The sequence below is a fragment of the Rana temporaria genome, chromosome 6, assembly GCF_905171775.1.
Source record: "Rana temporaria chromosome 6, aRanTem1.1, whole genome shotgun sequence".
In the NCBI taxonomy this organism is placed as follows: Eukaryota; Metazoa; Chordata; class Amphibia; order Anura; family Ranidae; genus Rana; species Rana temporaria.
In genome coordinates, this window is record NC_053494.1 from 54,742,502 (window position 1) to 54,755,387 (window position 12,886).

Genomic DNA, 12,886 nt, shown 5'->3' on the forward strand with positions numbered 1-12,886 from the left:
TACACCAATTGGGTCGATCAAGCTTATAGAATGTTGGTATCCAGAATCCAAAACTGCTCTTGTGTGGAGCCCCTGAAAGTGTGTTTCCTCTGATTCTAAGGGCTTAACTCTGAGACAGACATACACAAGGCCCTGTACCAATTGGTCAGCCAGCCTTACGCACTCTGGAGAAAGCTGATGCTCCTCTGTCTGTTGCAAAATCTTTGCCCATTCAGTGAGTGTCTGAGACACCAAAGTTACAGCCAATATAGGTCGCAACGCTGACCCCAGCATGGTGAACATGGAGCTCCTATCAGTAAGGTCCTTAAAGGCAGGGGTCTCTACCAGGAGAGTGGTTACCTTATTTAGCCAAGAGACCAGGGGGTCCATGACCGGAGGAGAGGTCCATTTTTTCAAAAGGATAAACGGACCGCCATGCGCTGAGGGACCACAAAGGACTTCTGTGGCCGTTTCCATTCCTTATCTATGAACTTATCAAAGAAAGTAACATAAGGAAAAACTTTCACAGAGCGGTTCGATTTGTGAGAGCCAAAAGAGACAGACCCCTCTGTGGAAGTCCCAGCTGTATCCTCCAGCTTGAGAGAGTTCCTCACAGCATCAATAAGTGCACTCTCAAGTGCCCTGTCTTGCACTGACCTGGATGAGGGGGTCATCCTCACAAGGGAGATCCTGGTCCGCATCCTCTGACATACCAGAACCTGGGTCCTGAGCCACAGCCAGGCCCGAATTAGAGTCAGAGCATTCCCCAGAAGATGGCGGGAGAGGGGGTGTTTTACCCCCCTTACGCCCGCACGCCGCTTCCACCCTGGCAACAAAGGACTCCAGGACTGCCAACAGCGTATTCATGGGAACCACAGGTGCAGGGGCACCGTTTGCTGCCAATTTAGGGGAAGAAAGGCCAGATACTCAGTCCATTATCACCCACTGACAGCCCTCAGGGACTAAGTGAAAACACTCATAAGTCCACCCTCCTTGCTGCACTGACCGGGGGGGTTACCCAGGGGACTTACCACCCAGAGGTAGACCACTCAGCGCAGCTGTCCGCCTTCCTACTGTGCACAGCGTGTGGGTGAGGAAAAACCTGTGAGGTGAATGTACTGCGCGTCATTCAGAAAGCCAGTGCTAGAGGCTAAAACCCACTCCAAAATAGCCACCAGATGCCTCAGATAAAAGGGCGTGGACCACAAGAAAATGGCCGCCCGCAATGCCGACCTATGTCACAGAGTGGCCACGGCAAAATGGCCACCAATTAAATTTTCAATAGAGAAATGCAGGCACACGGAAATTGGCGTAGACGCTGTAAAAATGGTGCCTGAGCACCGCGATGTGGACGAGAAGGCTGTGGCAGGGACTTTCCAAGGAGACAGACCACCCCTCACAGAAAGCGGACCCCTACACCCCACAGTCCCCAACAGGGACCTGGAGTCCCCCCACAAGTACAGCCCGGTCGCAGTGGCCCTTAAGGCAGGAGGGACAGAGAGCAGGGAAAGGGAGGACAGGAAAACCCCTTAATCCCAGGAATGCCCAGCTGTTCCATCCCGCCAAGGCAGGAGGAACCGTACTTACCCATCCTTGCGAGGACTTGCTGGCGCATCCCTGACAGACCTACAACCAAGTGGTACGGAGTAGCTGTCAGCCCGGTCCACTGTGAGTGAGACAGCAGCATCCCAGTCATATGTGGACCCCGGAGCTTATGCTCACCGGCCACCCCCCGGAGCCATGGGGTATGTCGTGGCCGACCCAGCGCGTAGCTAAGGCCTGCTCGCGCTCGATGGCTGGACTAGGGAGACTACAAGGATCTATAATATCCAGCCTGTCGCCCAGCCGGTAGTTAATAGAAGAATAAAGTAAATAAAAAATAAAAGATTCTTCAGGACTCTGGGCCCAAAAGGGAGCAAGGTCCACATTCACTGCAAGGCAGAAAAAAAAACTGAGCTGCATGCTGCAGGGTGAGGGGTTATGACCGGAGGGACCGCCCCCTGGGCGGGGCTGTTCAACTCTGTTAAAATTACATGTTTTAAGATAACTAACATGTCTGCCTAGTCCTCTCCTAATAGACGGAACATAACCCACTTGTCAAGATTTATGGAGCTGTGTCTGTCCATGAACGAAAAGAGAAATAGGGCTTTTTGGTCTAAACTCCACTTCCCATGTTTGGAGGAAGAAGGATGAGTACATTCCCAAGAACACCATCCCAACCGTGAAGCATGGAGGTCGAAATATCATTCATCTGGGATGCTTTTCTGCAAAGGGGACAGGACAACTGCACCGTATTGAGGGGAGGATGGAGGGGGCCATTTATTGTGAGACCTTGGCCAATAACCTCCTTCCCTCAGTAAGAGCATTGAAGATGGGTCATGGCTGGATGTTCCAGCATGACAACGACCCAAAACACACAGCCAGAGCAACTAATGCCGCGTGCACACGATCAATTTTCAGCATGAAAAAAAACATTGTTTTTCAGCATGTCGAAAAAAACAAAGTTTTCCCAACTTCATCATTAAAATGATGTTGCCTACACACCATTGTTTTTAAAAAAATGATCTAGCAAAGCGTGTGACATACAACACTTACGACGGCACTATAAAGGGGAAGTTCCATTCGCCTTTGGGCTGCTTTAGCTGATTCCGTGTTAGTAAAAGACGATTCACGCTTTTGTGTCTGTTACAGCATGATGAATGTGCTTACTCAATTATGAACGATAGTTTTACCGGAACGAGCGCTCCCGTCTCATAACTTGCTTCTGAGCATGCGCAGGTTTTTTACATAGTTTTAGCCCACCCACGATCATTTTTTACAACCCGAAAAACAACATTGTTTAAAACGACGTTAAAAAATGCAGCATGTTCGATTTTTTTTTGTAATTTTTCAGAACCTGAAAAATTATGTGAAGCCCACACACAATAATTTTAAAGGACGTTTTTAAAAAACAAAGTTTTTTTCATGCCAAAAATTATCGCGTGTACGCGGCATTAGGAATGGCTCCGTAAGAAGCATAGCAAGGTCCTGGAGTGGCCTAGCCAGTCTCCAGACCTGAAACCAATAGAAAATCTTTGGAGGAAGCTGAAAGTCCGTATTGCCCAGCCACAGCCCTGACACCTGAAGGATCTGGAGAAGCTCTGTATGGAGGAGTGGGCCAAAATCCCTGCTGCAATGTGTGCAAACCTGGTCAAGAACTACGGGAAATGTATGGTCTCTGTAATTGCAAACAAAGGTTTCTGTACCAAATATTAAGTTCTGCTTTTCTGATGTATCAAATATTAATATCATGCAATAAAATTACTTAAAAATCATACAATGTGATTTTCTGGATTTTTGTTTCAGATTCCATCTCTCACAGTTGGAGTGACCTATGATAAAAATTACAGACCTCATGCTTTTTTGTAGGAAATTCAGCAGTGTATCAAACACTTGTTCTCCCCACTGACTGTCTCTCTCGTGTATATATATATATATATATATATATATATATATATATATATATCATACAATCCCATATACACAGTCCTATAACCACAGTTGATCCATAGGAAAAACAGGAAATGATCCAATTTTCTCCAGCAGGGAAAGAAAAATGGAATTAGACTTACCGGTAACTCTGTTCCCAGGAATCCTCCAGGACAACCCATGAGGGAAGCACCTCCTTCAACAGGAACAGGAAACACATTACCAATACACTTTAAAAGGCAGTCCCTCTGCTGAAATGGTCAGAGAACCAAAAGGACAAAACCTTAAAGTATATACAAATGTAGCACCCTGGAGTTTAGGCAGGGTTACTCCTCACAAATTTACTTGCCAGGAATAATTATCCTGGTTGATTGTTAGAGATCTATTGATTTCACCCTAAGCTTGGCCTTGTTGCACTTTTCTCTTCTACCACTAGGTGGCCGGGTACTTGGTGGTATTAGATAAGAGAAGGGCAACGCAAGGTAAGGTTATGGGTATATGGGGTATCTCAGCCAATGGCAGGGGATTTCTTGAATCCCTTGGCCTGCTGTGAGAGCCTATATGTTTGGGTGGAGTCAAGTGATGTGTTCTGTGCCACCTGGCTGTCTGGGTGGTCGTGTGTTGTATTGCCCGGGTTGCTGGCCGGAGATGGGACCTATACTGGGCACATCTGGCTGCTAGGCTGTCTGAGGGTCTATCCAGAAGCAAGAGAGCAGTGCAGGGTTGGGACTGTGGCTTGCAGTCCAACCAAAAGTGATGGTTCTGCAGCCAGAGAACCTGTCGTCGTCAGAGGTAGAGGGGAAGCTGTCGCCAGTAAGGGACTATCCGCCTAATTACCAAGGAACAGTGAGTAATTGAAGCAAGTACCAGAGCAGCATTCTCACCAACCGGGGACGGTGAAGAACTTGGAAACTTCAGTGGGTATTAAAACAGGGACCCAGCCAGCGGAAGTTATGCTTGCAGAGCAGCCCTGTGCTTCAAGCCAGGGACTGAGCAGGCTAGTGGGGTGAAGCTTGAGAGTTATCTTGAGTGCCAAGCTAGTGACCCAGCAGAGAGGTGGGGGTGACACTTGAGAAAGATACCATTGTGAAGATTGGAGACGCTTAAGGGATTTAGTGGCAGTGAACCAGCGAGTCTAGTGAGAGACCGGGAGTTGCGTGGGCTGAAGAACTACAAGGAGCGATTGTAGTAAAAGTAAATGAACTGTTACGTTTGTGTTAGGAACAATTAAATACTGTTGCCATAGGAGACAGCATTCCTGCACATGCAGAGAGGACTTCTTGCTGGATGCCTTTCCCTGCATTTTTATCCTATTGAAGTCTCGGAGTCTGCCAATTAATCTTGCAATTACCCAAGTGTGTCCAGCCCTAACCTTCTCTCCCCCAAAAAGATTAAGCACTGGGGGGCCAACCTGACTACTGTACATTAGATCAGTGTTTCTCAACCTTTTTCTAGTCGGGGCGCCCTTAAAAAGCATTTTTAGTCTTGAGGCACCCCAGTCCAAGGCTTGGTTCACATTACGGTGTGTCGCAGAACACGCGCAAAATCGTGCTCATTCCTGACACACAGACAAATGCTCTGCTCTTTAGGGGTACCATTAATTCTTAATGGTACCCCCACACATTGGAAAACGTGGGGTGCTTTTGCTGCAGTGCAATTTAAAAAATAAAAAAGTTTGAGAACTTGTTTCCCTGCATTTTGTGGGTACGGAAATTAATGGACTGCCCTACATGCAACTACACAGATGTGAACCAAGGGCTTGTTCACATGTCATAGGGGCGATAAAACCACATGGTTGAGCTGTTTTTACCACCCCAACTTCTCCACCTTTAGCTGCAGAGGCAGCAATTGAGGGTGTTCACATGCTGTGGCTGCAACTGGAGGTATACCGAGGGTGAATGGGGCTGCACTGCAACTACCCTGCAACTGTGTGCATTGCACGGTTGCGGTGTAGTGATACTGCTTTTATGGGCTTAAAACAGGTGGTAAAGAGGAAAAATAATGCCTTTTTACCACCTGTCAAATGCCTCTGAAAAGCGATCTGTGCATGGATTGCTTTTCAGAGGAGCAGCAGTCCTTGCTGCTATCAAACAAGCCCTACAAATCCATTCTGATGGTAGAGCAGGGATATGCAATTAGCGGACCTCCAGCTGTTGCAAAACTACAAGTCCCATCATGCTTCTGACTCTGGTGTCATGCTTGTGGCTGTCAGAGTCTTGCTATGCTTAATGGGAATTGTAGTTCTGCAACAGCTGGAGGTCTGCTAATTGCATATCCCCGTGGTAGAGGAATGGGGGGGGGGGGTCAAGATTAAAAGTAACATACACACATACATACAGACACATGCTTACACTAGGCATTTGGCAGTGGGTTATTTGTCAACTGAATGTGCCACTTGCCACCCATAGCCTGCTGCCAGATGCAGTACTGCTGTCACTCCCTTTGCATGAGCCCCGTGCATTACAGGAAAGGAGTGGAGTCGCTATCTGGAGAGTGAAGATCACACCAGTCCCTGCTGCTTGCCGCTTGGTGCCAGAGAAGAAGGAGGAGGTGCCGAGGTGGGTGGGGATAGTGGTGCTGCAGTAAATTGTCACTGGTTGCAAGACGCCAGGCAGCGCTGGCCTTAGCAACCAGTTCTAGAAATGTAGTTAATAGTTAGTAGGGGGTAACTGTGTCCTCTATTTCATTCCGGGACACTGTATTGTACCGGAATGAAGGTGCCCGGGACCAGGGACACGTGGGCACCCTAGCTTACACACGCATACACATGCGCACACACACATACAGACACTCACATGTGCAGACACACACATGTATAAAGCAATTTTAAAATGAATCTAGCTTCTAGCTCAGTACATTTCCAGATTCCTCATTCAGTCAGGTACTGCACTCTAGGGGGAAGCAGAGAGCACAGCACACTCCTCTGCACTTTACTTTCACTTTGAAGCCGACAGAGCTTCTCACAGTTTGGCAGAAGAGCAGGCTCATCTGACAGCCTTCTCTCCACTGACCCTGCGGCACACCTGAGAACCTCTGACAGCACACTGGTTGAGAAAGGCTGCATTAGATTATGGGATGCCAAAAATCCACTAGAACAAGCCTCCAAATGCACCGCTCTTTCTGCTAATTGGAGCACATACATGCCTAATTGCACATGTGCGCATTTATTCGCGCCTGCAACCACCTCACTTATTCCACTCATTGCTGAAGATAAGGAGACGCTGCTGCTGGCTGTGTTTGTCAGAGCCTTATGTGAAGTGGCAGAAGGTATGCAACCAAGGTGCTGCCCTTATGTTCTGCCTTTGCCAGTTTATAGTCCATATAAAAAGATTATAGCAATGCGATAGGTTGTGTAATCATAAAATGTTCATTTACAAATGGAAGCCTGCACAAGGGGATTAGAAAAAAAATCCAGCAGGAGCTACAGAGTATAAAAAGAGAAGAGAGGTGCCTCTAAGTGTAGCAATATTTTTGTACCTTCATTAATTGTAACCGTATTGCTACACTTGTATGTCCCATGTACAGCTCCATGGCTGATTAATGCAAATGTAACTCTACTATTTTTTAATAACATACTGCATCATCTTGCCATCAATTTTGACTAAAATTTCTGTGCCTTTGTAGCTCACACATCACGAAAACATCAGCGATCCACCTGTGTTTCGCATTAGGAATGGTGTACCTTTCATCATAGGCCTTGTTGACTCCTCGCCAAATGGAGCGTTTATGGTTCTGGCCAAAAAGCTCAATTTTGGTCACATCACTCCAAATGACTTTGTGCCAGAAGGTTTGAGGCTTGTCTCTGTGCTGTTTGGAGTATTGTAAGTTGGATACTTTGTGGCATTTGTGTAGTAATGGCTTTCTTCTGGCGAATCGACCATGCAGCCCCTCTTTCTTCAAGTGCCTCCTTATTGTGCATCTTGAAACCTGTATTTCCCCTAAAGTTATTTGTGGGTTTTCCTTTGCATCCCAAACTATTTTCCTGGTAGTTGTGGCTAAAATTTTAGTTGGTCTACCTGACCATGGTTTGGTTTCAACAGAACCCCTCATTTTCCACTTCTTGGTTACACTGCTGATTGGCATGCTCAATTCCTTGGATATCTTTTTATAGCCCTTTCCTGTTTTATACAGTTCAACTACCTTTTCTCGCAGATATTTTGACAAATCTTTTGCTTTCCCCGTGACTCAGAATCCAGAAATGTCAGTGCAGCACTGGATGAAAGATGCAAGGGTCTGTCATGAGTCCAGAAACTCATTGACCCTTTATATACACACACACACACTAATTACAAACAGATCACAGGTGAGGATGGCTACCTTTAATAGTCATGCAAACCCCTTTGTGTAAACTTGTGTGCATGTTATCAGGCCAAAATCACCAGGGTATGTAAACTTTTGATCAGGTTCATTTGGGTAGTTTCTGTTGCCATTATGATAAAAATAAAACACAGTTATTTGATAATAAATTGCTTAAGCAAAACACTAATCATGGGAGAAAGAAAAATGTTTTTGTGTTCTCACTCATATTCTCTGAAAAATGGTCAAGAAATCATAAATTCTGCCCGGGTGTGTAAACTTATGAGCACAACTGTACATAGACATAGGTTAATATGGTGGTGGAAAAAAAGGTTAAATGTCTACTGCCGACACTTAAAAGGCCTGCGGGAGACCCCTGCTGTGCCCTATTGAAGACAGAAGCCACTTGTTGCCTTAGCTACAGGATTATCCAGAGAAACATCCAACCTTTGGAGAACCTCTAGAGCAGTGGTTCTCAACCTGGGGGTCGAATGATGATTTTCCAGGGGTCACCAAATCCTGGGCTGTTCCTGAAGCCCGAAACCTCTCTCCCAGCCTTTTTGCAGTCGCAAAGCAGGGCTGTCCCTGGAGCCTGTGGCTGCCCACTCAGCCTCTTTGCAGCCACCCATTCAGTTTGAGGCATGGCTGGGGGGCAGAGACTAGAGGTCAGCTAACTGGTGAGGAATGTGAAGAGGGAGGGGCTGGAGGAGACCCTATCTCCTTATTTTGGTAGAGGTGTCACTGCTACAAAACACCACAAAGTCAGAGACACAGTAACACTACCTGTGATTATAGTTCCCACTACAGTTCTCAGATCAGCAGATGACCTTGATCAAGAGCTGATCAGAACTCTCCCCAGCATTGCCACTCATCCCAACTCCCTGCAAGCACTGCTACTCATTCCATTCTCCCCCACAAAGGAGTAAGAGAAAGAATAAAAATAGAGAATACATGGAAGGAAGAATAATAGAGGAGGAGGAACAAAGAAAAAGGAAGAGAAAGAACAAGAGCGATGGCTTGAAAAAGGGATGGGGGAAAAAAAAATTAGGATCGAGAGAGATGAAAGGAGAACAAAGAAAGAGTGGTACATCCTAAAATGTACCATAAGGGGTTTTATTACTGTACGAGTGGAGGGGACTCAGGGAGCGCTAAATGTCCATGGGTTAGGGTCGCAAATTACTTGCCTTGGGTGCTGACAACCCACGCTACGAAAATAATTTTACTGTTAGGGGTCCCCACAACTTGGGAAATTTTATTAAGGGGTCACGGCACTTGAAAGGTTGAGAACCACTGCTCTAGAGGCTACAGGTTGGCAGTAAGCAGGGGTGAAATAAAGCAGCCGGATGTATCAAACCCTGGACAAAAATGGTTACCACACATCAGGCCCAAGATGTAAAGTACAATATAAAATCCTAGGCCAAAAATACATACTTGTACATTTACCCTGACACAGATTGCTATCACAGGGAATGCGTATGGCATTATAAACCCCACATAACTACTGAGGCTTGTTTGGTCAAATCCCAAGTGGATGAATGCATAGTACACCAGGTGACAAGTCCTTTATTAAAAATCTCTGGAGTTTACACTTCCTCCTTCCCAGCTCTGCACTAGTGGGGAATAGAGGGCTCTGTAAGACAGGTGGAGAATAAACTTCTGCCAGTTGAGTTGTTAATCGACTACAGATTGCAACGTTTGTAGGAAGGCAAGCCAAAACACCTGTGAGGCAGCCACACCCAAGTAAATCCAGTAGCACCAAAATGGTTACTACACATCACATCCAAGATGCAAAGTAAAACATTAAACCTTAGGCCCAAAAGAAAGGCGTGTGCTAAGGCTGTAAATTTGCCATGAGACCGACCTTTCCACTGAGGCGTGTATAGTCAGATCCTAGGTGAGTGAAGACAAAGTATACCTGGTAATCAGTCCTCCATCAAGAGTTTACGCTTTGTCCTTCCCAGCTCTCTAGTGGGAATGGAAGGTTTCTGTGAGACAGGTGGAGATTAAAAACTTCTGTAAACTGAAATTAACAGACTGCAGATTGTACTGTGTGTAGGGATGTAAATCAAACACTTGTGAGGCAACCACACCCAGGTAACAGATAAAAAAAACAATTAGGGCCAATAACGTGCTCTGTGAGCCTAGAGAACATTAGGGAGGGGCTAACGTTCCTCTCAAGCTCTACACATGCTAGTATGCAAACAAACTAGTATAACAAGCATGCAAAAACAATGACACGTTCCGCTAAATGTCAAGCCAACTAGATGGCCCAAAAAAAAAAAGAAGACGTCTTCTAGGGACTATAACCCCCTGAAGATTTACTGTACTGTGTTCCCTTACTGCCAGGGAATCTAGCAACTAAACCAAAAAATAATTATCATTCTCTCCCCATAAAGCAGAGGAAGATGTCCTTTTACTAGACCTACTGCATGAATCCAGCTGAGAAGGAGTAGTGGGGCCAGTAAAGCCCCACCCAATCCACCTTCTAGGGATCCACTACAGCCTGTCGCACAGGGGTAGGGGATCATGGAACTAGTCAGGTTCATTATCCTTCCTGGTAAAAAAATAGGGGGAGCCCAAAAGTGCCCTGTCACATTAACCCCAATCAAGGGGCCCCAGGTGACAAATTACAGGCTAGGTGAAAGCCTAGGAGCAAGCACACTTGAAAGTAGGTAGGTACTGCTGGTGCCAAGGGTGCCTGTATTTGCCTGAGCTGTAGTCTGCATTGAGCCCAAAATGCAGTATTAGCTCCTCCACCTGTAGCTTCCTGACAGCTTGTGCTTGAAGGAAATGCCATTTAAAAAAGAAAAAAAAAAGGCACCAGCTAGCCCTTCCCCTACTCCTGCTGGGAAAAGAGGCATGGAAATGACTTTTCTCCTGACAGGATTACTGCCCCTGCATCATCTGGTCACACGGGCCACAAACCAACGTAGCTACTGCGCAAGCCCCTGCCCAAAAATTCCCTATAGTGCAGACAGTGCACGCATCCAGACACTTGGGCTGGGAACCCACGCTGCATGTGCAGCTTCCTGTCAAGGGGGTATGCCACTTCCAGTCATGGCCTTTACCAGGCACAGAAGGAGAAGCTACCACCTTCTTCTACAGAGTGGTCTTGGAGAGTCATCTTGCAGACAATCCTACTAGCTGCTCTCAGTGGATCCAAGTAGGTTAAGATGTGGTTGGAACAAAAAAAAAAAAAGCCAGAGAACAGAGGTCTCCCTCACCCAGGTTCCAGGTGATGCATCTCCTCAGCCCGGAGGAAACATGAAAAACTAAACAGTTCAGCAGAGGGATTGCCTTTTAAAGTGTAGTGGGGATGAGATTCCTGTTCCTGTTGGAGGAAGTGCTTCTCTCATGGGCTGTCCTGGAAGAGGACTGGGGAAAATTCCTTCCTGATCCCCCGAGAGACAACTGGATATTCCCTGGATCATTTTTACCTATAACTGTTAGTATCCAGTTATATAATGTACATTTAGGGAAGAATCCAGTCCTTTTTTAAAGCGATCTACTGAGCTGGGCAGGACAAGCTCTTGAGGGAGTCTATTTCACATTTTCACAGCTCTTACTGTAAAAAAACCTTTCTTGGTTTGGAGATTAAATCTCTTTTCCTCCAGACCTAAATAGTGCCCCACTTGGCCTCTGTGATGACCTTAAAGTGAACAATAACACCAAGCTCACTATATGGACAACTTATGTATTTATACATGTTGATCATATCCCCCTTATTCTCCTCTTCTCAAGAGAAAAGAAATTCAGTTCCTCAAATCTTTCCTTATAGCTGAGCTCCTCCATGCCTCTTATCAGTTTGGCGGCACTTTCTCCAGTTCCAATATCCTTTTTGTGAACGGGTTTCCAAAACTGAACTGCATATGCCAACGAGGTCTTACTGATTTGTACAGGGGCAAATGTATATCTCTTTCTCTCTGGAGTCCATACCTCTCTTAATACAAGACTGTACTTGCTTTGGAAACTGCAGCTTGGCATTGCATGCTATTTTTAAGCTTATGATCCACCAGAACACCAAGATCCTTCTCCACCATTGATTCCCCCAGTTGTACTCCCCCTATTATGTATGATGCACATATGTTCCTAGCCCCTTCAAGTGCATAACTTTACATTTATCAACATTAAACCTCATTTGCCACAGCGTTGCCCAATTAAAACAGTGCATTGAGGTTGACTTGTAAATGGGAGACATCCCCAGCCCAAATATCATTTATAAATGTATTAATAAGTAAGGGTCCCAGAATTGAACCTTGGGGTACACCACTGATAACCTTAGACCAGAGTATGAATCATTAACCACTACTCTCTGAATAGGCTCTTTCAGCCAGTTTTCTATCCATTTACAAATGGATTTTTCCAGACCTGTAGACTTAACCTTACATATTAGCCATGTGTGGGGAACTGTGTCAAACACTTTTGCAAAAATCCAAGTATACCACATCTACAGCCACCCCTCGGTCCAAGGTTTTACTTACCCCCTCATAAAAAGAAATTAGATTTATCTGACAACTTCTGTCTTTCATGACTCTATGCTATCTGTTGCTTAAAATTCTTTTTTCCCAGCAAGTACTCATCTATGTGGTCATTTATTAAACTCTGCAGCATCTTCCCAAGTATAGAAGTTAAACAGGTCTATAGGTTTTTTGGTAAAGACTTTGATCCCTTTTTAAATATAGTCACCACATTGGCCTTATGCCAATCCAGTGGTACTATTCTAGTCATTAAAGAGTCCCTAAAAATTTGTATCAATGGCTTTGAAAAAACAGCTCAACTATTTCAGGATCCATAGGTAGATGCCATCTGGTCCAGTAGCTTTCTCCACTTTTATTGGGTCTAAATATTTTTGGACCGTATAACTTTAGAGCCATTGTGGATCATTTGGCGCGGTGTCAATACCATCCCCATGCTCTTTTGTATACACAGAGCTGTGTAATTTGCCTTTTCTTTGTCCCCAGTCACCCACTCAACATTATTTTGTAAAGCGCCCACATGCTCAGACCTGACCTTTTTACTATTAATATATTTAAATACTTTTTGGGGGTTTGTCCTACTATCTTTTTGAATTCATAAACTTTCATAACATGGTAAGCAAAGAAGATGGCATACGTTTATCATCTCTTTGAGCCCTTCATCAGGC